This window comes from Pelodiscus sinensis, chromosome 1 (genome assembly GCF_052426305.1).
Source record: "Pelodiscus sinensis isolate ZL-2025 chromosome 1, ASM5242630v1, whole genome shotgun sequence".
Classification (NCBI taxonomy): Eukaryota; Metazoa; Chordata; order Testudines; family Trionychidae; genus Pelodiscus; species Pelodiscus sinensis.
This window is the reverse complement of record NC_143052.1, coordinates 72,110,346-72,128,401: the sequence shown is the minus strand read 5'-3', so window position 1 is coordinate 72,128,401 and position 18,056 is coordinate 72,110,346. Positions and strand designations below refer to the sequence as shown.

The 18,056-nt window shown below is 38.3% G+C and overlaps 1 protein-coding gene across 2 annotated transcripts in view; it reads right to left on the bottom strand.

The window, feature by feature from the left end:
- The window catches only part of SYT1 (synaptotagmin 1), a 523,899-nt gene that overhangs the window by 316,129 nt on the left and 189,714 nt on the right, over nucleotides 1-18,056 (bottom strand). For both annotated transcript variants that reach the window (XM_075932323.2, XM_075932321.2), the window contains exon 3: nucleotides 16,975-17,030. The gene's annotated coding sequence lies outside the window, so the exon portion shown is untranslated. The remainder of the gene's footprint in view (nucleotides 1-16,974; nucleotides 17,031-18,056) is intronic.

Genomic DNA, 18,056 nt, shown 5'->3' with positions numbered 1-18,056 from the left:
GAAAAAAGGCAGCAAGATGATAATATATTAGAACATTCACTTTCCCTGCCCTCTTCTCAGCTCCCTGCAGCCAAACTAAAATTTTGACACTGAAATAACACAGTGTTTCTTGAAGTGGTTTGCTAAACCACTTTGAGAAACCTGTTAACTGGCTGCACAAGTCTGTTTACTTACCGGTGCTGTGGCCACAGAGCCTCGCGGCTCCTGTTGGCTCCATTTTGCCATTTGCAGCCAAGGAAAGCAGTGGTCCGGCTCATGCTGCTTCCCATGGCTCCCTTTGGCTGCAAACGTCAAAACAGAGTCAATAAGAGCTGTGAGGCTGCGTGGCCGTAGTGCCAGTAAACAAACAAACTGGAGTGGCCAGTTAACAGGTGCCTCAAAGTGGTTTTGTGAACCACTTTGAGAAACACTGCAATAAGAAAACCAAGGATACCAATGACTAAAAATCAATTATGGAACTGAATTCTGAGCATTCATAAGACTTGCTCATGGCCTTATACCAGATATTTTTGCACCACAAGAAGTCAGCTAGAAGGGAACTAACAGGAATTTAAAGATTTCTCTACTTAACAATAACTTAAGTAAAAATGGTCTCAACATAATTAGATGCAGTGAAATTTCGTTAACCTAATATTCCATCATAATAGCTTCTTCTATGTAGTTATGGTCTATCAAACAAATAGATATATATGGAGATTTCAGAGTTTGAATTAACAATAAAAAATAACATTTCGCATTGATGTGGCTTTTATATATTCAAAGTGCTGTGTAAACATTAACTAATTGAAGACCCAGTCCCATTTCCATTTACGTCAATGACACAAGTCCCACTGACTTCCTGGCAGGATTATCCTCATATAACTCCTGGGAAGTATGCAATTACAGTCTTCCCTATTTCAAAGTTTGGGAGACTGACTCAGGGACCACTTAAGTGAGTTGCTCATGGGCACACAGGAAGTTTTTGGAAGATCTGGCATTAATAGTCAGGATTTCCTGAGTGCATGCTATATTTGTTCCTCTAGACCATTTTACAGTATTACTGCTGACCACATTAAAAAAGTCTCTGCTGTGCATGCATCTCCCCTGACATTTAAAATGAATACAAATAAAATAAATCTATAGGGTCCAAAATATTGATGTGGTGGCAGAGAACACAGGAACAACAATGTTCTTATTAAAAAAATCATATTTAAGTAAAAATGTCTTAAGGCTTTAAGGTGTTTTCTCAAAGAGGAAATACCTGTAGACAAACAAACGGAGAAGGGAACATCCCAAAGTATGATTTCCTTTATTTACTTTAAAATGAATAAATAAATTTAAAAAAAACCACGGTGAGATCCCTGGGAAGCAGGTAGTGTCTGAGTGCACCACTCATATGACAGATCTCAAATAATAGCTATGGGCTATAAAAACAAGGAAAGTGTCAACTTATTACCATTGTGACTTGGCACTGTGCAGATGTTCCAGTGGGGAAAGTATTGGAACTTTCTCCCTTTGTACCCCCATAAAGGGTTGAGTGCAAGAAAAATGTAAGGTAAACGGAAAAACAGGTAATTATAGGCCTGTCAATCTGAAACGTATTCTAGGCAAGATAATAGAGTGGCTGATAAGGGACTTTATTAATATAGAATTAAAGGAGGATAAAACAGTTAATGCCAATCAACATGGGTTTATAGAATAGATCCTGTCAAATTAACTTTATATTTTTTAAATTAAAATACCAATTTGGTTGATAAAGGTAATAGTATTGATGCAATGTACCTATACTTCTGTCAGGCGCTGACTTGGTATTGTACAACAACTTGCTTAAAAATACTACAATGATATAAAATTAACATGGCATATATTATATTACTAATATCCGGCTATCTAGTGGGTCTCAAAATATCACTGTAAACAGGGAATGATCATTGAATGGGTCTGTTTCTATTGGCCTTACATTATTTAACATTTTTATCAATGACTTGGTAGAAAACAAAATCACTACTGATAGCATTTGCAGAATGCACAAAAAATGGGGGAGTGATAATAATAAAGTGGACTGGTTACTGATACAGAGCTGTCTGCCTCTTGGTAAACTGAGTGCAAGCAAAAGTGTGTTTTATTATAATTAAATGTCATTGTAAACATCTAAGGCTTGTCTAGATTATATTCCTCTGTCGAAAGTGGAATGTAAATGAGCCCAATCGAAAGTGCAAATGAAGCACAGATTTAAATATCCTGCACTTCATTTGTATATTCGTGTCTGATTTCTGTTTCAAAAAAGGGTTTTTTGAAAGTAAAGTCTAGACAGAGTTCTTTCAGAAAAAAAAAACTTTTTTGAAAAAACCTGTATTCCTCATTTTTTCAGTCCCTAGGGACTAAGGCGATTCTAACATGATGTGGGACTCTATCCTTCTAAGCAGTGATTCTGAAAAAGTGGTTGTTAATCAGTTAAACATTGTGCTCTCACTATAATGCTGCAGCTAAAAGATATACTTTAGTATTCTTAATGCAAACCCTGGATTCTCAAGTCGTGATACCTCTGTGTTTTGTTCTGGTGAAATACTGTGTCTAGTTCTGGTGTCCACAATTCAAAAAGGATGCTAATAAATTAGAAAGGATTGAGAGAAGAACCACAAAAATGATTATAGATTAGAAAACCTGCTTTGGAGTAATAAACCAACTATTTAGGGTAACAAAGAAAAGAGTAAGTGTGACTTATTAATCTACATGGGGAACAAATATGGGCTTTTCAGTTTCCCAGAGAAAAAGCATAACACAATCTAATGGTTGGAAGTTAAACTTAGACAAATTCAGACTGGAAATATGGCATACATATTACAGTAACAGTGAGAGTAATTAACCATTGGAACAATTTACCAAGGCTCATGTGGACTCTCCCCACTGACAAATTTTAAATCAAGATTATTTTTTTTCCTAAAGAAATGTCCTAGAAATATTTTGGGGAGAGTTCTATGGTTGGTGTTATCCAGAGCTCAGTCTGGATGATCATAAGCGTCCCTTCTGGACTTGGAATCTAACATCATCAATTACCCCCATCAAAGAGATGGGGAGGAGGCAGGGCCTTTGCTTTGCCTCCTCAGCACTGGCAGGGCCAGAAAGGGCAGTCCAGGGGTGCACATTTCCTGTACACTGGGCAGCTCCAAAAGATGTTGTGCCAGATCCCTAATGAAGGATGTACAGCCCTGTATACCATTCAATGCAGGGCTGTGTCTACAAGGCAAAGTGCACTCCTGAAAGTCAATCTACAACTTTACAGACAGTGAGAAGAATTCAGGGTGCAGGTAGTATGATTTTTGTCACCCAAATTAGTAATCCTGTATTATGACCCTACTCAAAAGGCTATTAATATTAATTGTATGTATTACTTCTACAGGAAGCAGCTTCTATATTCCAAAATTTGGGAGAAAAACTACCCCAGCCAATGGGCTTGACCATGGCCCCTGTGAACCAAATATGGCCCAACACAAGTAAATATATACTAGCTTGCCTAATAATTTTTAAATAGAAGTAGATTTTCAGACTGTGTCAGCATTTTAGCCATCTTATTGTAAGCAAATAAATAAGGCACTAGCTGCATAATCCAAATCCCATTGGAGTCAAATAGGAATTCTTCCACTGATCTCAACCTGGGTCCTTTCTTCTAAATTTCACTTTAAAATATTCAGGTGACAAAAGATACTGCAACTGAAACGCAACTACCACATATTTACTACTGTACTTATAGTTTATAACAAAACAGACACCTTAGTATAAATATAAGGACATTAATACACTTTTTAAAGGTGTAAATACAAAATTATATATTCTACGAAGCAATTCATATGTTAAAAGCTCCCTAAATACATATTTGCCCAATAGACCATAACTCCTCACAAGGAATCATTGTAGTCTATGGATAAATTCATAATTACATAGCTAATAGTTTTAAACTGCACTTTAATAGACCTTTTGGGGTTCCTAAATTACTCCTAAAAATCTAAATTAAACCTTTAAGCACCCTATTTGTGTTATGGGTCTGATTCAAATTAAAGAGTCAAATTCTGTGTCGTGCTACCAAGAGCACAATTCCATTAAAAAACCGAATAGTTACGGGCTTTACAGCCAAAGTAACATGTTATCCTTTTTTGTGTTACCGTCTTTCTCTAAGGTCTATGTTCTCAGCTGCAGTCACCATGAATGTGAATAAGTGCCAAGAGGCCAAGCCCCCTTGACCCTCCCTATATTGCTAAATGGCAGGGGATGGGCTCTGCGACACATGAGAAGGATTCTGAGCAAGTTTGGGTACAGGAAAAAATGCATCCCTGCTCTATAATACTAACAGCTCTTACAGTGGTATCATACTTTGCATAATATTTGTTTTTATCCTAAAGTCCGAGTTCCTAGATACATGCAATTCAGACAGAAAGATAGTAAGTTTCTAACCCTCATGGTTGTAGAGAAAGTTTGAAAATGTGACCTCTCTGCAGTGTCAGGACTTTTTAAAGCCAAATCTCATGATTTTCAACAGCCTGACTCACAATATGTGAATCCTTGGGGCTGGCAATATTGCTTACAAATCATTTGTCTAGCATTGCATAGACATAAATAACTGTATAAAAGATGTACTGTTGGACTTGGCTGGTAGACACATGTTGTTCTGTTTTTGTTTTAAAGATATTTTATATGTGTATAACCGTACTATATACCTGAAATTAAGAAGGATTTTACCTTCTTAATTTTACCTCAACTCAGTGCTGTGTTGCACTTGGAATTGTGGGAGCCACTTGTTAACACCCCAATAAAGGGTGATTTTCTTGCCTCTGAAAGAGTCCACTCTCATTCTGGATGCAATCATCTCTGTCCCCTTATTGAGAGAAAACAGAAAAATACTTCTCCATTTCTCTTTGAAATGCTACTGGTGGCATCAAGTAACAGGTATATTTAAAATAATTCACAGGGAAAGAAATTCTAAGGCCCTCATCCCATTTCAGATATCAAAATGAACACAGTGCTATATCACAAGTAGTGCAAAATATTTTAAATAAATCAACTTCAAGAAATCTAGAAATAGGCATTTAATAATTTTTTCCAAGCAATTGCATCCTTCCTTGGTTATGGCTTTGAAAAAAGTATTTGTTTACTAAGAAACTAAATGACTAGGTATCCCAATCCTCCCTTCCTCATCTCTACAAAAAGCTCAATGTTAAAATATTGGCAGCATATCACTTGACTCAAAACAAATGAAGGTCAAGTTTGATGTTAATATGTTCCAGACATACCTTTTACCACTCTGGATGAACCCATTTAAATCAGTTTGCTCTTCAGCCAATTGAACAAAATATCTCTAACCTTAGACACACAAAAAATGTGCACAGGCTGAGAATTTGATTTGAAATCTCTCTGGGATATTTATTGTGGTTACAAATCCCTAAAATGACAGTTTACATTGGAAATCTTTCCTTTCAAAGTAGAAAGACAGGAAAAGTAACATAGAGATTACCCCAAACTCCCAAATTACTCTTAGAAAAAAACAAGGGGGCTTCACTCACCAACTGCCCTCTCTCTAGCCACTTTTGTGGCCAAAGAGCCTGATGGCACCATTCTGTCACACAGCAGGAAAAAAAATTCTCTCTCTCTAGATATATATATATCTAGAGAGAGAGAGATTCAACATCATGAGCTAAAACATCACCACCAACATCTCAGACAGGCAAGATTCAATTATACATGTAGTTATTTGTAACATAGCATTGAGAAGTCAAAGTTAAAACCTGGTGTGCCGTAAATGTCAAACATCTGGATCGAAGGAAAAGAGAATTCTAATAGTGTCATAAGACACCATCAGTAAGGTATGTCAATAGATATGACAGGATTGTGACATTTGCTATTTCTTGAATTTTAATTAAATATGTGTGAGAGATTACTAACTGGTAATTAATAAATACGTATCTGAAACCAATGTGATTTTTCCCTGAATTAGGAAGTCTGTGAAGGGAAACACAACTGTTGATAACTCTGTCTTTGATATGCGCATGCCAGTGTGTTGACTGCATTTTGGAGAACACAGTTAGTGCAAAATATTTTAAAGAAATCAACTGCAAGACATCTAGCAACATGCACATTTTATCTATTTGTGGTTTTAAAGGGAAGATTATGGCATAGTTGGATCTGTGATGAGATAGTAAGAAACACTAGTAATTTGTGACTTGTAACAGCTTTTTTGAACAAAGATTTTTTTTCACAACCAAAGAAAACCTAAAAATTACAGCTTCTACCTTACAGAAGAAGTGGGACTGCTAGGCATTGAGGATGGAGCGGAGATTAAAGATAATCTAGGTCTTGTCTAGCACCTAATCATATACTTTCCCTCAGTTTTTAATAAGGATGCAGATCCTAGGGATAGTGGTGGAGTGGCTTTTGGGGTGTGTCTAGACTACAGAGTTTTGTCGACAAAAATGGACTTTTGCCGACAAAACTATACCTGCGTCTACACTACCACTGAGTTCTGTTGACATAACGTCGACAGAACTCAGCAGTTTTGTCGACGCTGGTAAACCTCATTTTACGAGGCATAACGCCTTTTGTCGACAGAGTTCTGTCGACAGAGGTGTTATTGCATCTAGGGTTGTGTCTAGACTACAGGGTTTTGTCGACAAAGCAGCTTGCTTTGTCGACAGAACTGAATGTAGTCTAGACACTCTTTGTCAACAGAAGCTTTGTCGACAGTATCTGTCGACAAAACTTCTGTCGACAAAAGCCTGTAGTCTAGACGTACCCTTGGAAATGAGAACATGAGAATAGAAATTGCCACAGCTGAGGTAGAAATCAAATTCAAAACACTTAATAGGGCTAAATCAGGGCCCAAATAATCTCCATCCAAAACAATAAAGGAATTGGCATATGAAATCACAAGCCCAAGAGCCAGGACTTTAAATCAATCTATAAATTTGGGAACTGTACCCTATGATTGGAAAATTGCTTATTTTTAAGAAAGGAAAAAATGTGATTGAGAAAAACTACAGATTTATTAGTTTGAACTCAAGATCTTGGACCACATTTTGAAAGAGAAAGTAATTAGGAACACAGGTATAAATGGGATAAAATACAACATTGTTTTAGAAAATATAAATCATGCCAGACCAACCTGGTCCTTTTATTTGAGAAGATTGCCTACAATTTCCTGTAGCCCATATGCAACCGCTAATAGCAAATACTCCTGAGGGAATTCTGCACCAAAAATATATATGTGCAATATTTTTAAATTCTGCAATTTTAAAAGAAAAAATAGGCTCCAGCATGGCAGTGGGCAACACAAGCCATCACCTGCATGTAAGTGAGAGATCACACTATTACCTCAGGCCACAGTGAGGCTGCAGTCAGCTCTGACAGTGCAAGGGTGGGGCCTGCCCTAGAAACAAGGCCTGCCCTTGGTAGCCTGGTCCCTCCACAACAGGCACACCAGGTGGGGGCAGGCAGATTGAGCTGAGTGGGATAGAAATGTAGAGGGACTTGGTGTGGGATATTCTGTGTGTGGGTTGCCCATTGAGGGATTTGGATGCAGAGGGACTCATTGGGTGGTTATAAGTAGGGAGTCAAGAGAAGGGTGACTGGGGAGCCCAGGAGCTGGGGGATTAAGGCTTGGTGGGATGTGGGTCCGGTTACACAGGAATCAGAAGAGCAGTCCATAGGCCCAGGAGCTGGGGCTTGACAGTGTGGGGGCTTGGTAGGCATGCTTAATGGAGGAGCCCCATCTGCAGCCAAGGAAAAGGCCAAATCTGGGCTCCTGTTCCCCACTCCAATTTCCCTGTCCTCTTCTCTTCCCCACCCCATCCCCTCTTGCCACTGACCCCTGCCTCAGCCCCCTTCCCACTCTCCTCTGCCCCATCCTCCTCCCCTCATCCTATTTCACCCCCTTCTTTCTCGTTGTCTCTTCCCCCACACCTATTACCCCATTTCCCTTGTCCCACTACAGGCACTCACTGCTGTACAAACAGGATGGCTCCCAGAACATAGAAGGGGAGCACAACCAGCACTAGAACCCCGGTGGCAACATCTACATGCATAATCAGTGAGTGACACCCTCTTTCAGCCAGGCAGATCTACGCTCGCAGAAATAGCAGGGGTGAAGAGTAATGGTGCATGGCCTAGTATTCTCCCCCCTTCTTCAGTGCCTCACCTCTGTTTTCTGGACACGTGCAGTGGCACAGAAGTCCCCCAAGAGTAAAATATTTCTAAGGGCCAGAGATGGGACACTAGGGCTATGTCTGCACTACAAAGATAAATTGGAAAAAGAAACACAATTTGTGGTATGCAAATTGCATATCTTTTTCCGATTTACTTCTGAAAGAGGCTTTTCTAAAATTTGGCCCATCTACACAGGACCAATTTTTGGAAAAAAAAACCACTTTCAGAACATCCCTTCTTCCTCATAAAATGAGGTTTACAGGGATGCAGAAAAAACATGTCTGCTTTTCCGACATTTTTTTCCAGACGCGGTATTTTTTTCATTCCTTGGATGCGGCAGAGCTTTTCTGGGATACTTCTGGTATCCCAGAAAAGCTCTGCAGTCTAGACATAGGTGGGGAGAGTTCCAATTACTTAAGATAATACATTTCTGGGTATCTGTCTGGTGGGTCTAACTGATTGCCATATTGGGGGTCAGGGAGGAATCTCCCCTTACCTCCGACTGGCAGAGACTGGGGAGTTTTTTTCCCTTCCTCTGTAATGTGGGGCACAGCTCACTTGCTGGTTTAAAGTAGAGTACATGGTAGATTCTTTGTAGCTTGCTGTCTTTATGTCGTGAATTGAAGGCTGTAGTAAATTAACCACAGGTTAGGGCTCTATTGCAGGAGTAGACAGCTGAGGTTCTATAGACTACAATGTACAGAAGTTCAGATTAGGAAATCACAATTGTACTTTCTAGCCTTAAAATCTCTGAGCTGCAACACAAAACAAGGAAAGCAAAGTACTTCAAAGTGAAAGCTTTATTAAATCGTAGACCCAATGAACAGCAGTAGCTCCCTTGGAAATGCTATGGTCAGCCATATTACTTCCACTACCCAGTGTAAATACCTAAAACCTTCTGATGTTTTAAATGGAAAAATGTTCCCAGAAGTGTGTAGTTATCTAATTTAAAGCCTCAGTAGTGCGCAGGTTATTTCATATTTCAAAATGCCAAAAGTTAGTAAACCAACACACTTCACGCCTGCTTAATCTCCTATTTAAAAGTGAAAATATTCTGTGAATTACAAAGAAGCATATTAAGCCAATAAATGCACAGTTACAGGCTATAGATTTTTTTAAACCCCTATTTTAAGTTCTTTAGTTACTCAGCCAGAGGTTAGGGTTCTATTACAATGTGCAGGAGGGCAGATCAGCCCTTCCAACTTTAAAGTCTATGAGTATATGAGTCTAAAGCAGGTGCAAATTCTAGTGGTGTACCTTAGGTAATTCAACTGAAGCTCATAGAGCCATATCAATACTAAATTTGGTCCATAACTTTTTAAAAGCTGCTCCTTTGTTTTAATTTGCAGGGCAGAGGGCAATGCCACACAAACACCATTTCAGGATTGCATCCTTACATGTCAAAATTAATTTATACAGTGGAGTTGAAAAGCCTGGGAAAATTGGGTTTATAATGGAAAATTTGACATAGCCGATAATTGAAGATTTAGAGTCCATGGACAATAGGCAAAATATTATCAACCCGTCATTTGTTTTAATGGCTAAATTTTCAGCAAAGAATTATATGACTCCTAGGGCATTTGGCAAGCACTCCATTTAAAAATGTGTCTAGAAAAGTATGTGTTTGCCAACTGAAGAAAAAGCTAAGAAGCAGAAGATAAATTAAATAGCAGAGAATAATCAATCAAGGTGCTGAAATGATAGACGACAACTAAACTAAAGCCCCAGGGAAGTATGTAGACAGCCATTTTGCAAAATTAGGTTGCATAACTAGAATATCTCAAAGCACTACAGACTCTAAATCTATGTCTGAGGTTTTTTCAGCTGAAAATGTAATACTGTAGCTGCAAAACAAGATACAGAAAAGTGGTGGAGGGGAGGAAAACAGTTTTTTGTGCATAAAAATTCATGGGCAGGTAAGTCACAAAGAACATGCTGCTTTCACCACTTCTAAGACAACAACAAAAAGACAGGCAAAAACAAATAAATCAAGCTATTCTGTGGAAATGCTATATCCTGCATGAACAAAAACACTGTTCTTACATAGAAACCATGTAAAACCAATTTCTGTGAGAACATTATGGGGTAAGTCAGGTAGTGTGAGCCTTAGATTGAATTATTCTACCCAGAGCTGTAGTATGTGCCCAGAAGACTTGATGGGAAATCAGAATACTAAGAGCACAGGGAATGAGTGTGACCGCATGCTGCTTCTAGATTTTAAATCATGTATATTATTTTAATGAAACATAACATTATCCTGCCATGAAAAATTCAGAAAGCACTGACTTATTTCTTTTCAAATGTTTATAAATGCATCTTATACAAAATTGACTGTTCCAAAATCAAAATAGCTGCTTCTCATAGGAGCGGTTCGTTTAGATATTTGTTTCATAGAACAACACATGAATGTTCTATACTATGGTAGCTTCAGAACAGAAATCAGAGTAAACAACCCACTATAATTCTGGCTGTTCGTGAGCTAATAAGTAAAACATGAATTCAATTCCTCTAAAAGTAATGGACTGAAACTGCCCATGCAATTATTTTCAATAGAATAAGTCCACTCTCATCTCACTGTAGCAGACTACAGTTCTACAAAGCTCCTGATGCACTGATTGTTGATTTGAGCAGTCTCCTAATTTATATTACATTACATGAATTTGTCTTTATTATGCATAAATAATGGCAAAAACCCTGTCATTAACTAGACAGCCATTAAAAACCATCAAACCTGTCAATTACATGATAAACCAAAATATGTGTAGTGACAGATGAAATTTGATTGCTGTTAAATATGGAAGGATGATGAACACTGCTTGTGGTACACATATTGCAACATTCTTTTTTTCCGCCACAGCCTCACGATTCTGAACTTTTAAAATATCAACGTCAAATGACAAGGGCTGCTGTATTTTAAATGAAGAGGGTAAAAGTAGAAAAAACCCAATCAAACAAACAATACCAAATAGTTTGCAAATCCCACCTTCCGTCTTTTGGTTTCTAAGCTTTTATATAAAAGCTAAGATGGCTGCCCATTCTGTGATTGCTTTTGGTTTTTGCATTGAATCATAGAATGGAAAGAAATGTCAAGAGGTCATCAAGTGCACCACCTAGACTATCCCTGACAGATGTCTGTCTAACCTTCTCTTAAATAAGTGATTGGGCAACAAAATGGCAAATGAAATTTATGGTGGTAAATGTAAAATAATGCACATTGGAAAAAATAATCCCAACTATACATACAATATGATGGGGACTAATTTGGCTACAACTACCCAAGAGAGAGATCTTGGAATCATTGAGGATAGTTCTCTGAAAACATCCACTCAATGTGAATGGCAGTCAAAAAAGCAAAGAGAATGTTAAGAAGAATTTAAAAAGGGATAGAGAATAAGACATAGAACATCTTATTACCTCTATATAAAACCCCGGCACGCCCACATTTTGAATTCTGCATACAGATGTGGTCGCCTCATCTCAAAAAATATATATTGGCATTGGAAAAGGTTCAGAAAAGGGCAACAAATATGATTGGGGGTTTGGAATGGGTCCTATATGAAAAGAGATAAAAAAGACTGTTACTTTTTTTTCTAAACTTAAAAGTAAGTGGGATATAGTAAAGGTCTATAAAATCTTATGTGGAAAAATCTGGTGTGGAAAAAGTGAATAAGGAAAAGTTATTTACTTGTTCCCATAATGTAAGAACTCGGGGGTCACCAAATGAAATTAATAGGCAGCAGGTTTAAAACAAACAAAAGGAAGTTTTTCTTTACACAGTGCATGGTCAGCCTATGAAACTCCTTGTCAGAGGATGTTATGAAAACTGGGACTTTAGCGGGGTTCAAGAAAGAGCTAAATACATTCATGGAGGTTGAGTACATCAATGGCTAATAACCAGAATGGGTAGGAATGGTGCCCCTAGCCTCTGTCAGAGGCTGGGAATCGGTGTTGGGGGAAGAATTGCTTAAAGATTCCTTGTTCTGTTTACTCCCTTGGGCTGTGTCTACATTGGCACCCTTTTCCGGAAAAGGGATGCTAATGAGACAAGTCGGAATCGCAAATGCCGCGGGGGATTTAAATATCCCCCGCGGCATTTGCATGAACATGGCTGCTGCTTTTTTTCGGCTCGGGGCTTTGCCGGAGAAAAGCGCCAGTCTAGACGGGATCTTTCGGAAAATAATGCCTTTTCCGGAAGATCCCTTATTCCTGATTTAAGAGGAATAAGGGATCTTCCGGAAAAGGCTTTATTTTCCGAAAGATCCCGTCTAGCCTGGCGCTTTTCTCCGGCAAGTCCCCGAGCCGGAAAAAAGCAGCAGCCATGTTCATGCAAATGCCGCGGGGGATATTTAAATCCCCCGCGGCATTTGCAATTCCGACTTGTCTCACTAGCATCCCTTTTCCGGAAAAGGGTGCCAATGTAAACACAGCCTTGGGGTATCTGGCATTGGCCACTGTCGGTAGACAGGATACTGGGCAAAATGGATATTTGGTCTGACCCAGGATGGCCATTCTTATGTAATATCTCCAGTGATGGAGATTCCACAACCTCCATAGGCAATTTATTCCAGTGTTTAATCACGCTGACATTTAGGTAACTTTTTTCCCCAATGTCCAACCTAATGTCCAACCCTTGTTGCAATTTAAGCCCATTGTTTCTTGTTCTGTAATCAGAGGTTAAACAAAATATTTTTTCTCCCTCCTCCTTGTAACAACCTTTCAGTTACTTTGTAGCAGTTATCAAGTCCTCTCTCAGTCTTCTCTTTTCCAGTTTAAACAAACCAGTTCTTTCACTCTCTCCTCATAGGTCATGTTCTCTTAATCTTTTTAATCGTTTTGTTGCTCTTCTCTGAATTTTCTCAATTTTCTCTGTGTTTCCTGAAATGGGCTCACAGGAATGGACACAATATTCCAATGAGGCCTAATCACTGCAGAGTAGAGTGGAAAAATTACTTCTATTGTCCTGCTTACAACACTCCTGTTAATATACTCCAGAATGATATTTGCTTTTTTTTTTTTACAATGGTGTCACACTGTTGAGTAATATTTAGCTTACATGAACTCTCATTAAAATAAACATAAATGAGGAAAGCTCTGAAAAGTATGGTGTGCATTATATTATATTATTATCTTCAATGGTTTGTCATCAAGTCTCTAATCTTGCAGTTAGAATGGGCACCGGTGTGCAGCTGCATTGGAGTCAGCAGAGGTCCATGCCACCCAGGGTTGTGATCTTGTAGATCCCTTTGTAAGCTTGGGGCCTGACCCAAAGCCCATTAAAATCACTGGAAGTTCAAAATGTATGCACATCACTTCACTTCCATACTCGCTCACTTCAGAAACTTCCTAAATTTCAGATATAATTATTTGCCGAAAATTAAGCACACCCTTTAGTGTTTTCCTGAAATGGAGCCTTAGGCTATAAAATGGCAGACATCTATCTTCTGTGCAATTTATGGGCACCTGTAAGTGCACTGTAAAATAAAACATGAACATAATTCAAAATTAGGTCAGATTTTATAGCTAAGCAAGTTTTGAGCATTTAATGCAATATTCATTATATTCATACTATTTTTGAGAAAAGGTCTGTAGTTTTGTACTCATACTAGAGGTTTCAAGATTTATTTTTTATTATGAGAAATAGTTAAGAAATATAAATACTTTAAAATGGTACTATTTAATTTATTATCCCAGGTTACATGCATAAGAATGTTTTAATGTATAAGGAATGTACAATTCATGTGAAAAAAATTCAATTGAATAGTAAAGACAGATAATGTGAGTTGAAGGTATGCTTTATGTTTGGATGTATAGACTGATCATGTTAGTAATGTGGCTTATTGCAGATGATGGGTGAGAGATGAAAATAATTTCATTTCTATTATTATTTTAATTTCTAACATGTACTCCAAAGACAATATTAAATAAAGCATGCATTACAAATGTTAAATAATCACTGTATTTTCCCATTTCAGTAATTATATATTCATGGATAGGGCATTTGTATTCTGTAACCATAATATCATGACTGATAAATTAAGTAATGGATACTCTGAAAAGGTTCTATCATCTATTCTGCCAGCGGGAGGGAAGGAATTTGTATGTGATGGAGCACCAGTGAAAGTTGATTAATTTATTCTCCATGTACACAAATAAATCCATACTCTTCTGAAAAAAGCGGTTCCATTTAAAAAGGTATGGCCAGTAAGTAGAGGAAGATGAGTAAGGAGGATGTGTGTGAGTATGTGAATGTGTAGGGAGGGGAGAGAAATTCACATTCTACAGATGAATACACATTGGTTCATGAAATTTCTTGTTATGCATCAACCATTAATGAAATACAAAATACTGGGGAGTTGCTAAAATCCATGTGCACCTCTTTCAATGATCTGCTGCTAGAACCTAAGCCATTGAGGCCAAATTATAATTGATTTATTTGTACCTTTTTCCAATCTCCAAAAGCTATCCTTTTGGAGGTCAAACTTCAAATACAAAATTGCAGCAGCTCATCCATATTTCATGTTTTGTGACCCCCTTCAACTTCCTTAGATATAGGTGTGAAAACTTATTAACTGTATTATCAGGTTGCCTTGACACAAGACCTCTATCCCGTACTACACTTGGAAATTCAACGTTTCACCTAGTTTAGAACACTAGTTCAGCTTGTAATTTCAATTTTACCCATAGCAATTGATTCGGTTACTGTAATATTTTAATCTAAAACATTCCAAAAGCTATCTCTGAAGAGTAAGAAAGGGAGATTTTTGGGTGTATGTATGATGAGAAACTAAATGATGTTAGCATCTGTGGTGTGTATGCATGGTGAGGAGAAGGAATAGTGTTACCATCAATAGCAACTGGGGAAAAACAATTGTAGGAAAGGTTAAAGGTTAGGGTGAATGGACAAATGTTGCAGGGAATGAATGAAGCGTAAAAATTAAACGTATTTTGCAATAATAAAAATATATTTAGTGTGGTTAAAAGTGGACAATAAGAGCTAAAGGTTAGTTGCAATCATAATAGTGGTTGATGGATTAAATGTTTTAAAAAATGTTGCATTCTGTTTAGATTATAAACTCGCTAGGGCATAGGACATGCATTCACTCTGTGCCTACATTTGGACGCCAGATGAAGAACAGCAAACACAGAGCTTCAGATTTTCAAAGAAGCATTCCCCTCGACTCAGCATTAACAAAATGTCATACAATTTCTTTCATGATATCAAGTGACTAACAGAGTTTTAAAACCATTCACTGAATCTGGATACATACAGAGATCAAGGGCTATATTCTGGCTTTTAGTATACAGGTTGAAACTCTCTGGTCCAGAACTCTCTGTTCTGGCTACATGTTCCCAGATCAGAGAGTCCCTGAACCAAAGACCAGTTCGGTGGTGGAGGCCCCGAGCCTGGCCTGTAGCCGGGAGCAGAACTAGGGCCCAGCCAAGGGCCAGGAGTGGAGACAGTCTTTCAGCCAGGGGGGATCAGGGGGGATCAGCAGCCTAGAGCCCGGGGAGTGAGGTCTGTGGCCATGAGGGGAGTGTGGCGGAGAGGCTGGCAGCCCCTGGGAAGAGCCTGGAGGCCGGCAGCCAAGGAGCTGGAATTGGCCATCCCTGATCGAGCAAACTCCCTCTTTTGGGACTGACCAGGTCTCGAGGTTGCTGAACCAAGGAGGTCCAACCTGTATATATAATTTCCCAAGATGTCCAATAAATCTTCTGTGGAACCAAAGTTTATTGGCCACACACTATTGCTGAAGTCTTCATGCTATGTGATTCTATTGTATATAGGATTATGCAGCAAACTAATTATTTGAATAGAGATTAGATATGTCCATGAATATTCCCTCGTATCTACTCTACAGTACGCAAAGCATAGTAAAGGATTGTTATGTCTTATGTACAATACATATATTCTACAATATTCTGCCACAAAGAGGCAGCCTCTACTAGTGCATACTATATAGCAGCTGTTTGGTTTGAACTGTAAATAGAAATGCTTTAAACACATTTTTTTATGCTGATTCTCAGAGAGTTGTCACTTCTGATATCCAAAGATACAGGACTACCAAACCTCTTGCTACTTTCTACAAAGAACACTATGGTAAATATAAGCACTGTCTGCATGTTTTTTTCACAATTTGTACTTCATATCCAACTTGAAAAATTCTCCTAAAAGAAGATACCAGTAATGTTATTCTCAACACAGACATCATGGCTCATTGTCTGGTCTCTGCAGACAATTTAATTTCCTGATACATTATGAAACAGTAAAAACCAAAGACTAATCTTTACAGAACAGTTGTATGTTTTAAGCTTGTAGGTGACTATGTCAGCACTTTGTGGTTCTGAACTAATGACTAAATAGATAACATGAGGACACAGAATTCTCTCCTCACCCTGGCTACGCTGAATGAATTGTATATCTCAAACCCCAGAGCCCACTGTTGTTTTATCACTAAACTACATAGCATCCCAGATTTGACCAATTTTGAATTTATTATTATTTGTTATTTTGCTAACTTCCAGTGTTAGAACAATGCATTTTTGTTAAAAAAAAAGTAAAAGTAACACCCATATTTTCACTATGTACTGACACAAAGATACATTGCATGGATTATCATGATCTTATCTAAGAGGATTATAGGATAAATGAATAAAAATCCACTCCAGTGAAATGAATTTGGTTTTAAGAGAAGGCAAAATTGCTTACTACACTAATTTCTTACACTGGTAGAAGAAAGGCAAATGTGAAAAGTTACCTATAGCAAGGTGGAAACCCCTTCCCAATATTCATGTAAAACTACTTACTGTTCACAAGACAGACTCTATGATCACCACGTTTCTTTGTTCAGGGTTCCAGGTTTCTGTAAAAAAACATGAATTTAATATCTCATATGCATAAAACTTACCAGGACATTTACTTCATGTCACAAGTTTGCTTTTTTTAAGTTAACTTGTATATGCTCCAAGAGTATGTCTACATCACAAATGCAGATGTCACCAACTCAGGTAGTTCAAATATAACTAGCATGGGTACTAATTTCTCCATCTTTAACAACAGCAATGAAGATGAGGTAGTACAGATCCTTATATGGGCCAGCAACCCAAAAACATAGAGAACCCCTAGTGGATTTGTAGTGAGGCAATTAGCCTGTCTTACCACATCTTTTCTATCACTGTTATCTAAGCCAGCTAAATGAAATCAACCACAAATATTCCTACCCATGCTACCTTCACAGCTTCATTTACAGTGTAGACATACCCTAAGATTAACAGCCCAGGTTTCCCATGGAAGGGGACAGAATGGATGGAACATTGTCAAGGTTCCCTTTCCAAAGTTTCCTTTGAATCCAGTCATTTCTAAATCTCGTGTCCTGCAAAAGAAATAACGCGTTTGGCCTCCAAAGCGCATGGATTATCCAGAATCTTCTGAAATCTGGGCCTCTAAGGCACTCACTCCTATGGCTCTTCGTAACACGTATGCTTTCAGGCCTTCCTCTGCGGGTAATACCACATGGAATCCTCAATTTAAAATTCACATTCTGGTTGTAGTAACTCTTGAACAAGTTCCCCATGAAAGTGAAGAGGCAGGGAAGAAATACTGAGTGTCTCCAGCTACTATCACAGTAGCTGCCCCTGCTAGAGGAAGAGTGGAGAAAATTCTGTAGGAGTGCTTCATGCCTCATGCCACTTTAGCATGCAATCAGTAGTACAATAAGCAGTGCTCACAGCATACGAGCTACCTGACCATTGCCATGTGCCAGGCTACGTTTAGACTGGCATGATTTTCCGCAAATGCTTTTAACAGAAAAGTTTTTCCGTTAAAAGCATTTGTGGAAAAGAGCATCTAGATTGGCATGGATGCTTTTCCGCAAAAGCACTTTTTGTGG